Source organism: Rhagoletis zephyria, unplaced genomic scaffold (assembly GCF_001687245.7).
Source record: "Rhagoletis zephyria isolate East Lansing unplaced genomic scaffold, Rhagoletis_zephyria_1.1 Rzeph_scaffold_04228, whole genome shotgun sequence".
NCBI classification, from domain to species: domain Eukaryota; kingdom Metazoa; phylum Arthropoda; class Insecta; order Diptera; family Tephritidae; genus Rhagoletis; species Rhagoletis zephyria.
The window spans coordinates 1-10058 of NW_016161311.1; positions in this window are offsets into that span (position 1 = coordinate 1).

Here is a 10058-nt window from a genome sequence, read left to right on the forward strand (position 1 = left end):
TCTAAAAATTATTTTAAAAATTCAGTGCTATGTAGAATAAAAATGGGTACCAAATGAAAGAGAAAATTCAGTAGGATTTAAAAAATTAAAATTTGTTGGGTTCACAAGGACGAATTGGTGTTGAAAATGACCTTTTATCAATTTTATTTTTTAAGCTAACAAACTTTATTAGAAGGACTATTTTCGAGGACGTTGCCGAGTTTATATTAGTACTTAACATATAATTTTTTCAAAATAAATATTACAAAATTTCAAGGTTATTCAAGGTTAAAATTTTTAAGGATATTTGCAATACCTTATGCCCCAAAAAATGTAATCTGTTTTTCTCTACAGGATTTTCTCTTTAATTTGATACCCATACTCAATTTTCAAAGTCCTTCTAAAAAACCCTGACAGATCGAAAAACTATGAACGTAATTTTACTGCATATATTTGGCCCATGACTTCGCGAATATACTGATTTTTTTTGTGTAAAATTCCCTATCGCACGGTGTTATGTGTATGTATGTGGTTTTTTAATTATTTTTAATATGAATGTTTATTTAGTTGTGTTGTTACAATTTATCGTAATTAAAATTCAGTTGCATAGTTTAAAATTCGAGCAATGATAATTGTAGGAATGGTTACTTTAAGTAAGTATAATTAAATGAAAATGGAAGATAGCTAACTGTTGATTGGTTGCACACGGCTATATCAAGAGCGGAACTTGCGTCTACGTCCACGGCTGTTGTTCGACTGCCTGCCATTGATATTATTCTGCGTTACTGCACATTCCCACATGTACAATTAGCTAGACATTTATAAAAAAATATTAAATAAACAAAAGAAATACAGCAAAAAATAGTCAACAGAAGGCGTTTTTATTATTGCCACCTTTGCCAATTACAAATCCCGAAAGTCCCGGGGTTCTGAATTGTTTATAACAATTTCTAGAATTCTACTTAATTTCCAACACAGTTAGAAACATGAATTTATATGTTTGATAAACATTGTATGTTATTTTATAATGTTATGTTATAATGAGCCATCCTTAAATAAAAAACTTAGGAAAAATATTTAGCATAAAAACCATTGTGAATATTCAAAATTCTATATATTCTTAATTCGATGCCTCATTAATCATAAAATGAAGTAATTTTTATTTACAAAATTGTATACGTGCTTATTTATGGGTCGTTTACGGATAGCAACGCAACCACGGTTCGGTTGCCAGCTGGCAACGCAACTGGAAAGAAAGTTTGTATTACGAATGGCAACTATCGTCAGTTGCTGTAGTTATCGAAAATCGAAATTTGACAGTTCGACAACCAGCATGATTCAATAACACATGCATTTACATGGTATGAAACCATGATTCAATAATACAAGATTGGGTAATTTGTGACAGCTAAAATTTGACACTCCTTTATCTAGATTTGTATTTTGGAAGTAGGAGAAAGTGGAGAATGTGATCGCCTTTTGCGAAAACGGTAGTAGAAAGGTACTCCAAAAAGTACGCAAATTATACAATTATAAGTAAAATGTGTATAATTAATTCTATGTGAATTTACAATATATTTGGTTTTTAATGGAAATACTTAACAATACGTAGAAATATAGATTTTTAATTTAAGTTATTCGTCATTTCCCGGAACAAATCTAGAATACCGACCGTTCAGCTATGCAAAAACGAAAAATGCAGATCAATAGAACTTTTTACGCTCATTTCAACCATGCCAAAATTATTTAAATATAAATACGTTTTTGTTTTTTTTTTTAATATTAATATCCCATGAACCACATAACCGATTAAAAAACTAATAACGTCGCCATAAAAATAATCAATTTATCTTTCAGCTGATATACATAATTGAAATTGTTTTTTATACAGGGTGTCCCAGAAGTAACCTGCCAAACTTTAGGGGAAGGTAGGTGGGGGGTGAGCTCTCTGATAAACAAAAAATTTTCAGGTAAAAGTGTTACCGTTTTTGAAATATTTACATTTTTTTGAATTAAAAAAAAATCGTGCCTTTTCATGTATGTATTTTCTTTGACTGCATCTACAAACCAGGCTAAACTTAGTAAATTTTGTATGTAAAATACTTCCAGATAGTTGCTTCTCCATAACCAAATGCAATGTAGTTAAAATATATTCCCAGCAAACAATTAGGTTTAATATACATTTGAGAATAGTTTGAAATTAAAGCCTTTCTCAAATGTCAGACGTTTGAAAATGATTTGAAAATTACAGCTTTCTCAATAAAAAGGGGAGTTTGATCTCCATTTGAGAATATGGTTAACTCTCAAATCAATTTCAAAGGTTATTTATCAATTGTACTTCAAATGTGGAAATAAAATTTATTATATGTATACTTCATATTTATTTTTTCTTCGCGATGTACGTACATATGTACATAACAAAAGAAACAATTAAGATGAAGTAATTTATAACAAATTCGTCTTGAAGGGAGGCAGCTTCTTCAATCCGCGCAAACATCAAATCCACTATTTGTAGGCTTTCTCTTTGAAATTTTTTTTCTATTCATTGTTTTTTTGTTCAATTGATCTTAATTTTATTCTTACAATTTTTGATTTAACTGCGCATTTTTATATCGCTTGACATTTGTCATCTTTCTTCAAATCAACCTCAAATGAATTTCAAATGTAAAATTTGAACCTCGTTTTCAATTTGAGAATCATTTGAGAAAAACATTTGATATCAAATTGAGAAATACATTTTTCTCAAACGTTTGAAACTGTGTTTGCTGGGTTAAGGAACCATCATAAAATTAGGACTATTTTGGGATTTTTAACTTTTTGATATTTTTTCCCCAACTTTGACTATCTCTGGTGAAAAAAAATGTACTGAGCTATAACTTTACATTACATAAAAAAATTGCTCATTTAATAAAGATTTCAGAAAGGTGCCACTCTTACTGTTTCGAATAGAAAAAACAGTTATAGCCGCTTTTGTGGGCAAAGGACTGAGACACGCTAGAATGTATTTAATAGATTTAAATTTAAGTTGCTCTTGTTACCGACCAATGACATGCTAAATAGTACAAAGGTACATTATTACCTGCTCCTGACATTAGGTTTTACTGGAAAAGTGTATGATAACCCAGAAAATGTGCAAGAGAGGACTGAATCGAGAGCGTAACAACACGGGAGAGCTGCAAATTCTTGCTATTGAAATTTTTACTAGCAGAAGAAGAAGAAGAATAAATGTCAAAAGCCGTTATTTGTTGAATTGGTTTAGCACAAACAAAAGTAAAAGGAGTTTAAATCAAAATATTGTGCCTTTGTAAGTGCTTGTGTGTAAAGCAAAGAGTTTAATAGCGTTTTCTTTTCTCGAAAAAAGGCTGCACTTATTCTGCCTTGTGTTAGAGCTGTCACATTTTTATGTTCTTTTCTCAGCCCTTTCACAAGGCGTCGTGTTCTTTTCTCAGCAGGTTGCGCTCTGATCCGGCGAAAGTGCTGCCTTTTCTGCCCTCAAATGAACGTGAGGGTGAGAGTTGCATGGTTGATTTTTAATTTAATCTTGCAAAAATGCAATTATTTTCCCTATCAGAAATAAGTGTTTTGCTTTAAAATTGTTAAAGACTTACAGGCCAAGTGAATAATTCAGCTTTATTAAGTTCTATAAATAAATTGTGATGGAGTAGTATATTTTCGGTTTCATTCTCATATAAAGAACGCAACATTTTCTCAGGTTTCAGGGCAACGCAAAGCAAGAGTTCCCATATAAAAGGGCAGAACTTTTTTTGAGAAAAGAAAACGCTATTAGACTGATTTATAAATAGTAAAATGTTTACAGTAGAATGTCAAAACAGTGCAACGGCTGTTCACTTGCAAGTTTTTGCTAGTTTTGTGTTCATTAACTTTTTCTGCTAGTTTTCTCTTCTTCTCAATTTTACGCTATATTTTGCTTTTACGCTCTCGCTGCAATGTTTTACTGGAGAAGTTACTATACAAACCTATTATTTTATGTTACTTACCGGAATTAGTGAAAGTGGATTTTGTGAAATTGGACCCTTCGATCATTGTGTTATTAATACTATGACAGGAATACGCAGTATGAATATGCGAATATTCACCTAATTTGCGGTAAAGCTTGCTGTAATGCCAGAGCTGCTCAAAGACTCTATGCAGAGCGATACCTCAATCATCGGCATCCGGGTCGTGAAGTATTCGCCCGGACCCATAGAGAAATATATGAGGGTAAGTGATTTTTACACCTTTCTTGTTTGCTTGCTTGTTAACTATAATTGTTCACTTTTTTAAGGTCGCATACCTGGAAGGCGTGGCGGCGAAACCGGACGTCCTGCAACGGTAGATGTGGATGTTGTGCTAGAGGAAGTGGAACTAGGTCCATCGACTTCAGTGAAAACGATGGAAAGACGGACGGGAATACCAAACACTACAGTTCACAAAGCTTTAAAAGACCATCGATTTCATCCCTACCACATTCAACGTGTTCAGGCTCTACAAGAAAGAGATTACCTGTCGAGGGTTAGATTTTGTCGTGAAATGTTGCGAATGCATGAATCAGACCCCAACTTTTTTAATAAAGTAATTTGGAGCGATGAATCAGACGAAACTTATCCTCGCCGATGGATTGGACGATAGGGCCAATCACGTGGCCCGCTCGATCGCCAGACCTGAATCTATTAGATTTTTTCTACTGGGGCTGTCTTAAGGACAAAATTGATTCAAAAACAATTCAAAACGAAGAGCATTTGCGAAAACAAATAAATGGAGCTGCTGCTGAGATAGCCCAATTGAGTTTAAGATCTCTAAAAGCGTCTTTTCTTAAAAGGTGCCGAGCTTGTATTAGAGTAGAAGGTCGCCAATTTGAGCATATTTTATCAATAACTGAATAAATTTTGCTTCAAACAACTCATGTATATTTTATTTCACGTGAACCCATCCTTCACAAAAATTATTGATAGATATAGCCCTAGTTATAGACTCTAGTCCGAATTCCGGTAAGTAACATAAAATAATGTCAGGAGCAGGTAATAATATACCTTTGTACTATTTAGCATGTCATTGGTCGGTAACAAGAGCAACTTAAATTTAAATCTATTAAATACATTCTAGCGTGTCTCAGTCCTTTGCCCGCAAATGCGGATATAACTTTTTTTTTCTATTCGAAACAGTAAGAGTGGCACCTTTCTGAAATCTTGGTTAAATGAGCAATTTTTTTATGTAATGTAAAGTTATAGCTCAGTACATTTTCTTTCACCAGAGATAGTCAAAGTTGGGGAAGAAAATATCAAAAAGTTAAAAATCCCAAAATAGTCCTAATCTTATGATGGTTCCTTAATATATTTTAACTACATTGCATTTGAGTATGGAGAAGCAACTATCTGGAAGTATTTTACATAAAAAATTTACTAAGTATAGCCTGGTTTGTAGATGCAGTTAAAGAAAATACATGAAAAGGCACGATTTTTTTCTAATCAAAAAAAAAAATGTAAATATTTCAGCAACGGTAACACTTTTACCTGAACATTTTTTGTTTATCAGAGAGCTCAGCCACTGCATGATTAATGGTAAAGAAATTTATATTATTTAGAAGGTACAATCTATTATCTTCAATTCGATATACATATTTTATCATGATCTACTTTTGGGTTTTAAGAATTAAGTGATAATAAAAAATATAAATAAACAAAGCAAATATACCTCTTATATCTTCTTTATTTTTAACCTGCGCCAAATAAATTTGGTATCGTTGAAATCAGCAAAAAAAGTTCTATCAATCGGCACCTTTGGTTATTTTATAGCTACACGGTCGCTATTCTAGACTTGTTCCAGAAAATTACGCAAACGAAGGTGATGCCAACGAATATTTAGTATGAAGAATTTTTGGTTTTACTACTAATATAACTAAAAACTGTAGAGTTAGCAACATTCTGCACAAGTAAAGGAGCCGATTTTATGTGTAGGAGCGAGATTACAAAACCTTTCTATTATTGAATCATGGACAACCAGCAAGCGGCTGTCAACAAGCTGTGCGAGTAAAATTAAATTAGGTTATGGTGCAGTTCATGGTCCCCACCCAAAAATTGTGCACAATAATCGAAAGGGGTATCAAACGACGCGTATTACCGCCAGCGTTAAGAATCCGAAGGCGGAAACTGAACTTTTTAACTGTTGAAAAGTTATTCTTAAAAAACCGTTCACGTTAGTTCACATTTTCAGTACAAAATTCACGTTAATAAATGCAGTAAATGAACACATATTGATATCTAGATGTTCGCTATAGTTTACTTAAACTGAATTTGTAGCAAAAAATCGCAAACCTTATTGATTTAATTAAATGTTAATGTGAGAACAATGTACGAAAAATCAGCATCGCATTTATTCTGTTAGTTGCAGCTAGGTGTAATAAAATCATGGAGATGCTTGGTGTTACCAATATATCAACCTTATCATGAGTTTAATTTTCCCCGAACCGGTTCACATTTTACTTTTGGTTTCCATGTATTTACTATGGGCGGATGACAAATTTTCGGGTGAATTTTTTTTTGGGCGAAACTCAGGATAAGGAGATTACTTTAAGAGAAGGTTTTAATTAGTGATGCCAATAACAATAAATGAGAAGCCTTAAATTTTTGTAATTATTTGAATAATTTGTATATAAACAAAATCTTTCTAATAGAAAACTTATTTACGCAGAAAGAAGTTCTGCCCTTCTTCTTCTGCAACAATAACGAGAACTCTGCGTAGTAAGGGTTATGATCCCTAAGCGCGGCCGAAGGCCGCCTACGCAGAAAGAAGTTTTGCCACTCTTCTCCGGCCACACAGAAAGGAAAATTCTGCGTAGTAAAGGTTATGATCCCTAAGCGCGGCCGAAGGCCGCCTACGCAGAAAGTTCTGTGACTCTTCTCCGGCAACACAGAAAGGAGAATTCTGCATAGTAAGGGTTATGATCCCTAAGCGCGGCCGAAGGCCGCCTACGCCGAAAGAAGATCTGCCACTCTTCTCCGGCAACCCAGAAAGGAGAATTCTGCGTAGTAAGGGTTATGATCCCTAAGCGCGGCCGAAGGCCGCCTACGCAGAAAGTTCTGTGACTCTTCTCCGGCAACACAGAAAGGAGAATTCTGCATAGTAAGGGTTATGATCCCTAAGCGCGGCCGAAGGCCGCCTACGCCGAAAGAAGATCTGCCACTCTTCTCCGGCAACCCAGAAAGGAGAATTCTGCGTAGTAAGGGTTATGATCCCTAAGCGCGGCCAAAGACCGCCTACGCAGAAAGAAGTTCTGCGACTCTTCTCTGGCAACACAGAAAGGAGAATTCTGCATAGTAAGCGTTATGATCCCTAAGTGCGGCCGAAGGCCCCCTACGCAGAAAGAAGTTCTGCTCCTCTTCTCCGGCAACACAGAAAGGAGAATTCTGCGTAGTAAGGGTTATGATACCTTAGCCCGGCCGAAGGCCGCCTACGCAGAAAAAAGTTCTTTCAGTTCTTTAATTGTAAAAAACTTTCACGTAAAAGTCTTTCACATTTATTGTTATTGGTATCATTAACCGAAAAGATTTCACCCGAAAATTTGTATTCCGCCCATAATAAATAAATGAAAAGTGAACCGGTTCGGGAAAATGAAACTCAAGGTCTCTTCTCTAAAAGTAATATATTGGCAACACCAAGCACCTCCATGTTTTTATTACACTTAACTGCAACTAGCAGAATAAATGCGACGCCAGTTTTTTTACATTGTTTTCGAATTAATATTTAATTGAATCAATAAGTTTCGGGGTTTTTGTTTTACAAATTCAGTTAAAGTAAACTATAGTGAACATCTAGATACCTATATGTGTTCAATTAATGCATTCATTAACGTGAATTTAGTACTGACAAAGTTGAACTGAATGAAACGGTTTTTTGCAAATAACTTTTGGACGGTTTAAAAAAATTAGTTTCCGCCTTCGGATTCTTAATACTGGCAATAATACGCGTCGTTTGATATCCCTTTCGATTATTTGGCATCAATTTTTGGTGGGGACCATGAAGTGCACAATTACCTTAAATTATTTAAATAAAGAGCTTTATAGAAAATACAGCAGTAAAGCTAAGTTCATCATAATTATTTGTTTAAGAGGAAGAGAAGTGCATGAACACGGCCTCAATCAGGCGACATTTAAAGGATAATTCCAATCCTCTAGAGCTACCGCGTGCACTGTAAGCAAAAGTTAATACTTTCAAGGTTTTTGTTTTATTATCGTTTTGTGTTCATTTTCAAAGCATACTGAGGACTTCCAAAAGAAGCTGTAGTATAAATGGTTAATAAACAGATGAACCACTTCGTTCAACTTCAATACCTCCGCTCATAAAAGCTTGTCCACCTCTTCGATTTTCAGAACCATCTAATAATGGGCTGTTTTTTCCTTATGCAGCGTTTGTGCTGCATTTAAAATGCAACATTTAGCACTTTCGAACATATGTTTTCGAAGAGCGTTCATGCTATCGCATTTAGCAAATGTACATTTACGCGAGTTCGAAATCGTATGCTTTTGACAAACAGCCGTGTTCCAGTCTCTTATTTAGATGCGTGTATATTACGATCAATTCTCACGCAGAAGATAATGTGCAAAAACCCTACTGAAAAGGAAAAAATAAATTTTAAACCAAAAATTCAATACAAAAACTTGAATTGTTTTAACCATAACCGAACATTTGTTTGTGTATATATTCATTTGTTCTTGTCAATTAAAATTTCCTCACTTAATTAGGAAACAAAAAAAAACAGAGTTGATCACAAATTGATCCAGATTTCTATCGGCATAACATCGATGGTGAATTTGCGAAACTTTTCTTTATCCAAATAATGTAAAATAATAAATGAAATCTCAATCGGCGATCACTGAAACGCAGCTAGCGACTGTATACTCCAAAAAGCAATGTTGCCACTTTTTCTCATTAAACCATGGTCGAATCGTGGAAATTTNTCGAAAAAGCAATGTTGCCACTTTTTCTCATTAAACCATGTTCGAATCGTGGAAATTTTGGAAGATCACAGGGTTGCTTTTAGCATTTAGATTCTTAATGCAAAAATGGAGTTGCATTTAGTTGCATTTAGGTGACGAATTTTGTATGGGTAAATGTACATTTGGAGTAGCATTTAGAGCTAAATGCGCTAAATGTGCTTTTACAAGTAAGCAAAAACAGCCCATTACGCGTAAAAGCACACTTATCGCATTTAGCTCTAAATGCTACTCTAAATGTACATTTATCCATACAAAATTCGTCACCTAAATGCAGCTCCATTTTTGCATTACGAATCTAAATGCTAAAAGCGACCCTGTGATCTTCCAAAATTTCCACGATTCGAACATGGTTTAATGTGAAAAAGTGGCAACATTGCTTTTTCGCGTATACAGTGGCTAGCTGCGTTTCAGTGATCGCCGATCGAGATTTCTTTTATTATTTTACAATATTTGGATAAAGAAAAGTTACGCAAATTCAACATCGATGTGATGCTGATAGAAATCTGGATTAATGTGTGATGAACTCTGTTTGTTTTGTTTCCTAATTAAGTGTGGAAATTTTAATTTACAGCACCGACAAATTAATATATACACAAACGAATGTTCGGTTATGGTCAAAACAATTCAAGTTTTTGTATTGAATTTTTGGTTTAGAATTTATTTTTTCCTTTTCAGTAGGGGTTTTTGCACATTATCTTCTGCGTGAAAATTGATCGTAATAAATACGGATCTGAATAAGCGACTGGAACACGGCTGTTTGTCAAAAGCATACGATTTCGAACTCGCGTAAATGTACATTTGCTAAATGCGATAGCATGAACGCTCTTCGAAAAAATATGTTTCAAAGTCCTAAATATATAAATAAATAGGTTCTTTCCCGTACGCAACGCGGGATCTCGCGTTTGCCCAAAATAGTCCAGAAATCATTCCCGTACTCAACAAAATGGGTAATAGAGAGCGAAAGTTGGAACGTATTAGATCGTGTCTTCTTCTTCATGCCCAAAACAGCCCGGACTTTTTCTTCGGGTAAAAACGGATAAGGCGTCAAAGTGCATATCAGCTGTTTTGTGTTTACATGTTGCCTGT